The sequence below is a fragment of the Scardinius erythrophthalmus genome (genome assembly GCF_964197995.2).
Source record: "Scardinius erythrophthalmus genome assembly, chromosome: 7".
In the NCBI taxonomy this organism is placed as follows: domain Eukaryota; kingdom Metazoa; phylum Chordata; class Actinopteri; order Cypriniformes; family Leuciscidae; genus Scardinius; species Scardinius erythrophthalmus.
Window position 1 is genome coordinate 435,201 of NC_138227.1, and position 12,500 is coordinate 447,700.

The 12,500-nt window shown below is 43.1% G+C and overlaps 1 protein-coding gene across 2 annotated transcripts in view; it reads right to left on the reverse strand.

Annotated features, from left to right (window-relative positions):
• The window catches only part of lsamp (limbic system associated membrane protein), a 316,255-nt gene that overhangs the window by 157,679 nt on the left and 146,076 nt on the right, over positions 1-12,500 (reverse strand). The gene's annotated exons all lie outside the window — the stretch shown is intronic.

Below are 12,500 nucleotides of genomic sequence, written 5' to 3' on the forward strand. Positions count from 1 at the left end.
AATCACATGATTATGCTTTAATGACACTCACTGGGCTCTCTCTCGCACCCAGCGCAATTGACTTTGTACACGACGCATGTATCATTCCTATTTCTCACCCGCGCACAGCGGACTCTTCCCTCCACAGACGCACGTCGGTAAATTAGGGAATGAACTTGCGCTCCCGTGGGCGGATCAGGGAAAAGAGGAGGCGTGTTCCGGCACAAACGTTCCCTGGTGCTATTTTGCAGTTTCAGAAAACAATTCCGCCACTGACCAGGAGAAACCTCGTCTAAAGTCAGTGGCGCGTTGCTCATGTTATTCAGAGGCTATTTTAAGGGCGCATGCTTGGCCATAATGTAGCGTGAGCTCAACACACACACACTTTGCTTCCCTCATCTACACACAGACGCAGCAGTTCTCATTTTTAGAAAACCATACATTATTACAAGGAACAATATTCCACACGAGGGAAATCATTGTTGTGTCCATGAAGATGTGAAAAATAGGCATAAATCTTGCTTACACATTTACCCAAATTATCATACGCCTGTTTAACCGAAGCTAATCTGGGTGTGTTTCTCCATCCCCAATGTCACTTCTCTGTGTTTTACGGCCCTGACGAGAACGCCGGTCTCCTCGGCTGTGAACCGCTCCTGGCAAATCCGCCGTTATAATAGCAATCCGCCATGGAACAAGCACGCCTGCTCTTAAAGGGAATGTGAGATGTCGCTCTGATTGGTTTATTTCACGTTACGCCCAAACCACACCTATGAGTAATGAAGCGATTCAGACCAACACATTTTAGTCATTTATCCCGCCGGTATAATAGCAACAGCGCCCGAGATCCGCCCACAAAGTTACTTGCGTTTTGCGCTTGATACTTGCGTTTCAGATCGTTAAAATAGGGCCCACTATGTTTCCATTCAAAGTAGCAAATTTGACATATGCACAAAACTGGAATATGGCATAAAACATTTGTGAATAAAGCAGCGAATTCATCCCATGTGTTCAAGAGAACATAATCATCACTTCTTCCTGGTGCAAAATATCAGTCGTAAACTATGCGTTTCTGCAATCTTTCTCTTCCCCTCATCATAAACGAGTGTGTCTCGAGCGTCAGGCGACACACAGTAAACGCTGTCGTGTTCTCTGGCGTTTGGATGCTGGTGTTCGGGAACACACTCGTGTGTGTGAGACGCTTCTGGAGGGAATTACACCAAATCATTCTGATCACACACACTTTCAGAAACACCAAACCAACATTAGAGACGCTGCGATGCCATTGGTCCACTGGTTACTCCACTTATCCAATCACAGTCTTCGCTGAGCCAAAGTCACATGAGGTTTGAGTGATTTATTCAGTAAATGTGTTTCCATCATAGTTTATGCGCATGTCTTCTTATCAGATTAATAAATATCCCCTTTGAGAGCAAACGTTTTTATGTGCATCTTTAGAATATATGCACATCTCGGCATTTCCATCCAGTGTTTTTTATGCAGTATCCCAAAATGTGGCACTAACTGCACGGATAACTCAACACTCAACACTGTGTTTGCTCAGCGTGAGCGTTCCGTCGTCCGTGACGTGGATCAATACAGGACAAGACGCTTCTGCTGAGATGTGGCTGGAAAATCTCAGAATTGCAAAAATATTCTAGCTGAGGAATGTGAGTAAATGTACAGTCACATCACAGTGATGTATTGAGACGTCCAGTCAGACATGATCTTTACATACTGATTCAGTCATAGTGTCTGTCTCAATCTCCACTGGAAAACAGGCTGCTTAAACTCACAATGCAGCAGCATAAGTGTGTGTGTGTGTGTGTGTGTGTCCAACGACAAAGACTTGACAGAGCAGCCATCAAGTGTTAGACAGTATTCTAGGTTATTACGTGAGGAAGTTTTTTGTCCAATAATTAGAATCTCTGTTTTTTCAGAATTAAAGGAGAACTCGGCAACTCTAGCGAACTCTAGTCACTTCTTCGCTGATTTTCCCTTTTGTTGTCGCATGTTTTCCCCACGAGCTCCCCCTACAGCTGTGGGGGGGGCGTATATGTCACAACACGGTCGTAAAAAACTCACTTGCGGCGGCCTCCTCCCCTTCTCTACCGCTGCTCATGTGCGTTTGTTTTGATCGGAGCAAGCCAACTGTATCGCGTGGAGCTATGTCTATCGAGGTGGGTAATCTGGTAATACATCATACATGCGTGTGTGTTTATGTTGAATTGCCGTAAAGCGATTCGTGTTTCGCGCTCGTTCTCGCTTCTCACGAGACTTCCAATTTCTATTTTGCCGGGACGGTAGTCCCCAAGTTGCAAGGTTGGTTTTCCGCCTGGGAGCGCTGGGGGGAGCGGGGAAAGTCACCAATATCACCAGAACAGGTTGTTTAACCATCCAAATGATTTCTAGACAGTTTTATTAAGTTAAAAAAGTTACCAAGTTCTCCTTTAAGTAGTAGAAAATTACTAGTCATCCAGTTTTCTATATCCGCTATGCATTCCGTTAATTTTGTGAATTGGTAAGTTTCGTCAGGGCGTGAAGAAATATAGAGCTGAGTATCGTCAGCATAACAGTGAAAACTAATGCCATGCTTCCTAATGATATCTCCTAATGGTAGCATGTACAGTGTGTGTGTGTGTGTGTGTGTGTGTGTGTGTGTGTGTGTGTGTGTGTGTGTAGCATGTACAGAGTGAACAGCAACGGTCCTAGTACTGAGCCTTGTGGTACGCCATACTGAACTTGTGATCGATGAGACATCTCTTCATTTACTGCTACAAACTGATAACGGTCAGATAAGTATGATTTAAACCATGCTAGTGCATTTCCCGTAATGCCAACATCATTTTCTAGTCTATTTAAAAGAACATTGTGGTCGATGGTATCAAATGCAGCACTAAGAATGTGTGTGTGTGTGTGTGTGTGTGTGTGTGTGTGTGTGTGTGTGTGTGTGTGTGTGTGTGTGTGTGTATTTGCATTTGAGTGAGTGTGAGTGTGAGTGCGTGCATTTGAGTGAGTGTGAGTTAGTGTGTGAGTGTGTGTGTGTGTGTGTGTGTGTGTGTGTGTGCGTTTGAGTGAGTGTGTGTGTGTGTGTTTGTGAAGTGTACAGTGCACAGCTCTCCAGCGTATGATTTATAACCCACATCTCGCCCCTGATGAGCAGTCAGCATCACTTTTATTCTAGAGAAACAAAGACAAAAAACAGCCAGCAGAGTTTGCTGCTTCCTCTGACTCTTGGTGAGCTCAAACTACTCTCAAACTTTCCAGCTTACTTCTGCTGAAGCACCTGACCAGTCACACAAACACCCACCTAGACTGATGACTAGTCCTTACAAACACTATGTGAAATGATACGCCGTACACCAGTGTTTCAGATGGTCATGTAACCTCATTATGGATGCGTTGATTTATCATGATTTACCATGGTTTACATTAATGCCATCCAAACTAGAACGATTGCACAGTTGATCGTTGTTGCTATGAACGCCATGGTTGACACCTGGGTTTTGCTTTTTATAATGTGTTTTTATTTATTTCATTTATGTATATAAAGCTAGCCATAGATTATGTTACCAGCAAGCTGTCACTGATGTTTGTAGAGCAAAATTTGATAAAGATAAAGATTACTAGTGCAGTGTGATTTTAATTACTTCAAAAATAGTGACGTTATCACCTTGCTGATTGCTGATTTAAATACACATTTTGAAGTGGCTCATATCAGATGTGAAAAAATTGGATCTCGTGCAAATTTTGGTGTTTACACGTGTGCAACAATATCAGTTCAATGTTGGATGTGAATGATTTTTTGTTACTGTGTAAGCACGTTATATGTGTTAATAAAATAATAATGAAAAGCATGATTATTATTATTATGTTATTAATAATATTATATTAGGCTTGGGAATCGGTTCCAGGTTCCGGTTTGGAACCGGTTCCAAACATTCCGATCCATCGGAATCGTACAAGTCCACACGTTAACGATTCCACTAACGATTCCGAACGTTCCGTTCCGTCCATTCCCGCGTCGCGGCACGACGTCACAGTATGTGACTGGATTTTTAAATCCCCCAAAAGCGCCATTCCCGAGTGCAATATTTTTTTTCCCCAGGATGGTAGGAGAAGGTACCACCTTTTTCACCTCTGATTGGCTAGAAGGGCTCTCCTCCGATTGTTTATTTGATTTGGCCGTGAAACATCATCTCTGATGAGAGAGAGAGATGGTAGTGGTAGTGATGCTGTCGGCTCGCGCGCTAGTCTGTTTTGATCTTCTTTACCGCCAACAGAAGTAAACAAAGTCAATCCAACAGTGTGATAAGTGCGTGCCGTCAGATTTATATTCCAAGTTCACATTTTCATAGCCTGTTTAGATCGAATCCATGAACCGCATTATTACACCTTTTTCTAAGGCTACGCAATCTATTTAAAACAAGTTACAATCATAAAATAGCAGAGTGCTATCATGAAATCGTAAAGGCTGTGATATGCGCAAAAAATATATGCGCTGTTTTTTTTTTACAGAGAAGCACGAGGCTTTAATTATTTATATGCGTGCAGATCAGCTCCGTTCATAGTAAACGCTGCTCCACATATACTCAGTCTCCTCATGTGCTGTTTGTTTCCGATAATGTACGTTTGGGAACGCAAAACCTCGGACGCATATTTCATAACTGTCATCATTTATGCGTGTCAGCATCTCAGGGGGGAGCACAACAAATATGCTTAAACATTTAAATAACATCCATGGCATTAAATACCAGGAGTGCACTATATCTGACAGCCTGCGCTCCACAAACAATGGTAGGTTGGCTTATAAATTATATCAAAACATTAATGCTAGATGTAAGTAACCAATGATCAGCCTGGAGAGATCAAGGATCCTCCCAGAAAAAGCAGACATGCTTGTTTTTCTGCACAAGAACTGCTAGAAATTTTTAAATGTTAAATGATTAATTGAAGTTTTTGTGAAAACAATAAAAGTTAAAGTTAAAATGCAAACCATGATGCGTTGTTTACTCTTTTATAGTTTAGCACACACGACTAAGTGTGTTTACAATACAAAGCTTTGTTTTAGAAATGTTTACTTTTTTTAGAAATGTCAAAGCATTCAACTTCTGTATTGATATTGCACACTTGGTTTTCATTCTCTAAAACCAATTTAAATTAGACATTCAAAGGCAACAACTCTCAAAGCCACCCTGTAAGTGTGCAGCAAATGGTACAGGAATCGATATGGGAATCGATAAGGAATCGCATCGATAAGCAGACTCGACAATGGCATCGATATCGATAATTTCTTAACGATGCCCATCCCTATATTATATTATTATTAAAAAGTCAAAATTTGTGTAAAAAATGTGTTAAACACGAGACAATGATAAGCGAAACTGCTGCTGTGATTTTGAGTGTGATTAATGATATTACGTGATTCCTGACATCATTTTTGATCAGACTGCCAAAAGCAAAGACATTTTGACACCGAATTGACACGCTAAGAAAACTCATCTGATTGTCACCATCAGTATCATCTGACGGTGAGTGGGACAAACCGTTTCAGATTTCAGCACAACCGTGGCTCGGCCGGAACAGAAGATGGAAGATGATACAGGCCTTGGCAGGGTGTGATAGCTGGCTCTCAGCGAGACGGGGGGGGGGGGGGGGGTGTAGTCAACCATTAAGTGGAGTTGGATTAGATGGGAGAGCTTTTTGCACCGGAGGAAACACAGAGATTCTCCATGAGGAAACACAGAGATTCTCCATGAGGAAACACAGAGATTCTCCAAGAGGAAACCATGTGGAAACACAGAGATTCTCAGTGAGGAAACACAGAGATTCTCAGAGGAGAAGCACAGAGATTCTCAGTGAGGAAACACAGAGATTCTCAGAGGAGAAGCACAGAGATTCTCAGTGAGGAAACACAGAGATTCTCAGTGAGGAAACACAGAGATTCTCCGTGAGGAAACACTGAGATTATCCATAAGGAAACACAGATATTCTCCATGAGGAAACACAGAGATTCTCAGTGAGGAAACAGAGAGATTCTCCGTGAGGAAACACAGATATTCTCCATGAGGAAACACAGAGATTCTCAGTGAGGAAACAGAGAGATTCTCAGTGAGGAAACACAGAGATTCTCCGTGAGGAAACACTGAGATTATCCGTGAGGAAACACTGAGATTCTCCATGAGGAAACACAGAGATTCTCCATGAGGAAACACAGAGATTCTCCATGAGGAAACACAGAGATTCTCCATGAGGAAACACAGAGATTCTCCATGAGGAAACACAGAGATTCTCCAAGAGGAAACCATGTGGAAACACAGAGATTCTCAGTGAGGAAACACAGAGATTCTCAGTGAGGAAACACAGAGATTCTCCGTGAGGAAACACTGAGATTATCCATAAGGAAACACATATATTCTCCATGAGGAAACACAGAGATTCTCAGTGAGGAAACAGAGAGATTCTCCGTGAGGAAACACAGATATTCTCCATGAGGAAACACAGAGATTCTCAGTGAGGAAACAGAGAGATTCTCAGTGAGGAAACACAGAGATTCTCCGTGAGGAAACACTGAGATTATCCGTGAGGAAACACTGAGATTCTCCATAAGGAAACACAGATATTCTCCATGAGGAAACACAGAGATTCTCAGAGGAGAAGCACAGAGATTCTCCGTGAGGAAACACAGAGATTCTCAGAGGGGAAACACAGAGATTCTCCGTGAGGAAACACTGAGATTATCCATAAGGAAACACAGAGATTCTCCGTGAGGAAACACTGAGATTATCCATAAGGAAACACAGATATTCTCCATGAGGAAACACAGAGATTCTCAGTGAGGAAACAGAGAGATTCTCCATGAGGAAACACAGAGATTCTCCATGAGGAAACACAGAGATTCTCCATGAGAAAACACAGATTCTCCAAGAGGAAACACAGAGATTCTCCATGAGGAAACACAGAGATTCTCCATGAGGAAACACAGAGATTCTCCATGAGGAAACACAGAGATTCTCCAAGAGGAAACCATGTGGAAACACAGAGATTCTCAGTGAGGAAACACAGAGATTCTCAGTGAGGAAACACAGAGATTCTCCGTGAGGAAACACTGAGATTATCCATAAGGAAACACAGATATTCTCCATGAGGAAACACAGAGATTCTCAGTGAGGAAACAGAGAGATTCTCAGTGAGGAAACACAGAGATTCTCCGTGAGGAAACACTGAGATTATCCGTGAGGAAACACTGAGATTATCCATAAGGAAACACAGAGATTATCCGTGAGGAAACACAGAGATTCTCCGTGAGGAAACACAGAGATTCTCCATGAGGAAACACAGAGATTCTCCGTGAGGAAACACAGAGATTATCCGTGAGGAAACACAGAGATTATCCGTGAGGAAACACAGAGATTCTCCATGAGGAAACACAGAGATTCTCCATGAGGAAACACAGAGATTCTCCGTGAGGAAACACAGAGATTCTCCGTGAGGAAACACAGAGATTCTCCATGAGGAAACACAGAGATTCTCCATGAGGAAACACAGAGATTCTCCGTGAGGAAACAGAGATTCTCAGAGGGGAAACACGGAGATTATCCGTAAGGAAACACAGAGACTCTCCGTGAGGAAACACAGAGATTCTCCGTGAGGAAACACAGAGATTCTCCGTGAGGAAACACAGAGATTCTCCATGAGGAAACACAGAGATTCTCCGTGAGGAAACACAGAGTTTCTCAGAGGGGAAACACGGAGATTATCCATGAGGAAACACAGAGATACTCCATGAGGAAACACAGAGATTCTCCATGAGGAAACACAGAGATTATCCGTGAGGAAATACAGAGATTCTCCATGAGGAAACACAGAGATTCTCCGTGAGGAAACACAGAGATTATCCGTGAGGAAACACAGAGATTCTCCATGAGGAAACACAGAGTAGAGCTTAGATCGGGCCCAACAAATCAAGCCCGACCCTACCCGAGCCCGAGCACGTTGTGTCCGAGCCCGGCCCGGCCCGACACATTCACTGTAATTATGAGCCCGAGCCCGATTAAACCCGACCATTTTTATTATGTGGGCCGTTATAACCAGGGGCGGCACCAGAATTTTTTTGAACCAGGTGCTGCTGTGCTAGATCATTTAGGCTACAGGGGGAGCTGCGCAGTTATATATATTATATAAATACTATTAATAAATGAGCAAAATTTGGCTACTCAATATTAAATATTATAAAATAATGCGACAAGGAAGGAGCATGTAATCTGCGTTGTTTGTTTACTCAGAAATAATTGAATGGATCGGAAAAGTAACAAAAGAGGACATTGAGGGCTGAGGCTGACTACTATCATCATTTCTGTCATGGCAAGACTGCTTCATGTGTCTGTTCATCGTCGAAGTCCCCGTTGTTCTGCTGTCATAGGCGAGCAGCGTGCCGCATTTAATGCACGAGACAAAGCCAACACACATGTTGTCACTCCCCACGACTAGTTTAAAATGTTTCCTTACCTCCGATTTTCCTCCAAACTTGCTCAAAGTTAATTATCCTGTTTTAATTTTTTTCTTTGCTTCTTCAAGCGCTTAAGCTACAGAATAGTACAGCACGCACAGCAGGAGTGATGCGTCACACGTGCGAGACTGCGAGTGCGAGTGTACAAGACGCTGTGCATGACACGTGATGTGCTTTATCAAGGGCCAGACCCGATCCGGCCCGAGGACAGTGGCGGGAAATATCGGCCCGACCCGGCCCGCGATTATCCGAGGGGAAACAGCGTTAACACAGCTAAAAGGTCTGAAAACATTGAGTTGTAAGGCCCCGTCCAATTGGTCCAACGACAGTTTCCGATAAGCGGGTGAAGGTTTACTGCGTGTTACTGTCTTTTCAGCGTGGCAAATTAACTTTATTACCTCTTTGTTTCATCTGACTCCAAAAATGAAAAGGGTTTCATATTCTAGATGGCCGTACTCCACTTTGCTCATTCTAGAATATATTATTTAGTCCCCATAGATCTGAACACACTTAATTAAGGTAAGACCAAGAGAACCAAGCTGACCAACTTAACTACTTCTAATAATAACTTTGTATAATCCTGCCATGGTTTCCAACGTACGCTTAGTTAGAATAATACTATACAATAATCAGAGGTTGAGGCTCACTGTTAGTCGGATCTCTGAAACGTCAGTCGGTGTGCTCCTCTGCTCCACCTAAGCTGGGTTTCAGTCCGTTTACTAACCTGGGCGTAAAATTGTGTTGTTATGGACTTAACGTAATCTACTAGAGTTAATAATTTCAGAGTAAGTCACAATAAATCCAAATGTAACAATTTATTATTAGTAAAGGTATCATGCCAATTATATAATCAATTCAAAGATAATCAATACAATAACATCAAATGCTCAGAGATAAAGAGTAAAAGATGCATACCTGACATTAGAAAAATGCATGTTGTCGAGTGTCTTGAGGATATTCAGCATTATTATCTGGCTACAACATCGCCTCGAGCCTCTTGAAGCATTTCTTGAAGTTCTCAGACCAAGACAAAACATCCCCCAATGTGAGGAATGAACTTACAATAGGAATTTAGGACACCTTGTCTAGGGCCAGTTTGGATGAAGGACCCTGGGAAACTTCTGTGGAGATGAGACCTTTGTACCAGTCGCACTGAGACATTTTAAATGGTACCAAATTTGACTGTCATTTCACTTATAATTTTTATATAATTAAATGGCAGTATGTGTTTGTGTTGTCCATATCTCAGGAGATTAAAGTGTCTGAGGTTCTGTTTGTCTTACAGAGTTATGAAAACATGACTTGAAAACGTCCATGTTTTAAAAATGTGCATGTGAAGATTCTATTAACGTTACTGGAAGAATGTTTGTTCATTACTTTGAGAGAACGTTCCCTGTTCCCGAACTACAGGTCAACCTCAGTGTCACGGCAGAGGACGGGCCAAACCCCGAGAACGATAGCATCCGCGAGTTCCCTCTCGCTCTCAAACACACTCTTTCTAAACTAGCACACGTGTGCTGTTATTGTCAAAGAAGTGATAATTGACTGGGAGGATTGCTTTCGCTGAAGAGGATGTTTTAATAAACCAACAATGACTGCTCTCATTCTGAGACGCACCCTGCAGCCAGATCCGCAGCCAGGAGTGTTAAAAACCAATTAAAATCTCGGCATTGTGGGAAAACGGCCCTGAATACTGGAGGGGAACTTCACACCTCAGACATAAAGAGCAGCAAATCACAGACCCAGATTATGGGTCGCAAATTAGACGGCAAAGCCCCAGATAGCTGCTATCATTTAATAAGCAGTAAACATGATATCTGTCAAATACACTTGCAGAATAGCATAAACAAAACCGCTGCTTGTCCTATTGTTGGTGGGACGTGATAAACAGCTTTGCTAATTAATCCTGCTGGCCCTGAAGGACTGAGCTCTTCACAGGAAGTGCTGGAGATAACCACTTCCTGTGCGTTTGAGAAGATGGGCAGCTTTGCGCTAATTGCTGGGTCCGGATTCTCGTAATGAGGCCACGGTGCATTATGGGTACAGCGTCTTCACGAGTAACGATACAGAGCTTTACACAGTTCCCATCGACTGTCTGAACGTTTATCACCAATGCAGTGCAGAAAGCATGGCTGTTTCCAAACACGTCTCCACTCGCTCAGACTCAGAGGGCTTTATTCTCTGGCATGAGAAGCGTTTCCCAGAGACACTGAGGTAGACCGTAACCCCGTTCAGGAGCCTCAGCGCTACACTAGCTGTCGTCTCTGCATGCTAAACTGGAAAACAGTAAATACTGCAGTGTTAGGGCGCGCCTCGTTGCATCTTTTATTAAACAGATGATTTAATTAATTTAGAATATTGCTGTGTAAAATTGTGTAGCTTTGCTTGAGTGCCCATGGGTTGAACAGAGCCTCTGACAGCACTGGAAGCTTCATCTTAACCAATGAATCCGGTATAAATGTGGAAATGAGGGGGAAAACTGCATCTTCTGCTCCAAGGAGAAATAAAGCAAACAATCCTGTTTCTGACGCTACACCGGAGACATTCATCGGCTGGTCTGATCGTTAGATGCTGAAGTCACGCTGATCGTAGAGTTGATATGATAGCAAATTATATCATTTAAATAATAAATAATATATAACAAATTAACCACATTTAATCTAACACATTGATTAAGGTGGTAAAAATCCCATGTCTTTTGTTGCTGATCCAAAGGCCACAGAGACTCAGGGGTGTTTTGCTGCTTGGCAGATTATGCAACTTGAGCAGATGTTCGACTCTTCCTGAAACTACAGCGCCGCAGTTTCGGCTCAGATTCGGCTCAGTTTCGGCTCAGATTCGGCTCAGATTCGGCTCAGTTTCGGCTCAGATTCCGCTCAGTTTCAGCTCGGCTCAGTTTCGGCTCAGATTCGGCTCAGATTCGGCTCAGATTCGGCTCAGTTTCGGCTCAGTTTCGGCTCAGATTCGGCTCAGATTCGGCTCAGATTCGGCTCAGTTTCGGCTCAGATTCGGCTCAATTTCGGCTCAGATTCGGCTCAGTTTCAGCTCAGGGCTTCTCCACAGTGTAGATGTCCAGCAGAAGCAGAGAAGAAGAAGCTCTAACTCATCAATACACCGGAAGAGCCTCTAAAACATTCAGACTCAATCCAAACCCCAGAGTCTGAACTCACTTCAGTCAGACTCACTCGCCTCAGCCTCAGCGACACACACTGATTTATGAATGAGAGCGTCTCACTGCTGAGGAGAGGAATGTGAATGAGTGTGCGTGTGTGTATGCGTGTGTGTGTGTGTGTGTGTGTGTGTGTGTGTGTCTGTGTGTGTGTCTGTGTGTGTGTGTGTGTGTGTGTGTGTGTGTGTGTGTCTCTGTCTGTCTGTCTGTCTGTGTGTGTGTGTGTCTGTGTGTGTGTGTGTGTGTCTGTCTGTCTGTCTGTCTGTCTGTCTGTGTGTGTGTGTGTGTGTGTGTGTGTGTGTGTGTGTGTGTGTGTGTGTGTGTGTGTGTAATAACAACAGTGAAGGAGAAGGAGAGGTCGATATACAGCTGCCTAAACTCTGAGCTTCAAACACATCAATGGCTGTCAGAAATCAGCTTGACACTCACACACTCACACACACACACACACACACACACACACACACACTAGTTAATAATGCAACTAACAACTAATATACAGCAGGTCTCAGTCTCAACATCTATTTAACACACATTACTGTCTGTCAGAACAGTCAGTGGCATAAACATGTTGACTAGTATAATCAGGCATTATATTGTCCAACTGCTCGCAGGTCAGACTGTGTGTGTGTGTGTGTGTGTGTGTGTGTGTGTGTGTGTGTGTGTGTGTGTGTGTGTAGCTGGAAATTATACTCGCAACAACAGTTTGACTGATTAATAACTAACTAACTCAGCTGACTCTCTGGAAACTGCGCGCATGAAGATGAAACCCTGCGTCAGAATCATAACAGAAATAACAATCCTATTCCCGGAGCTCAGGGAAACTTCCGCAGATTACCGACA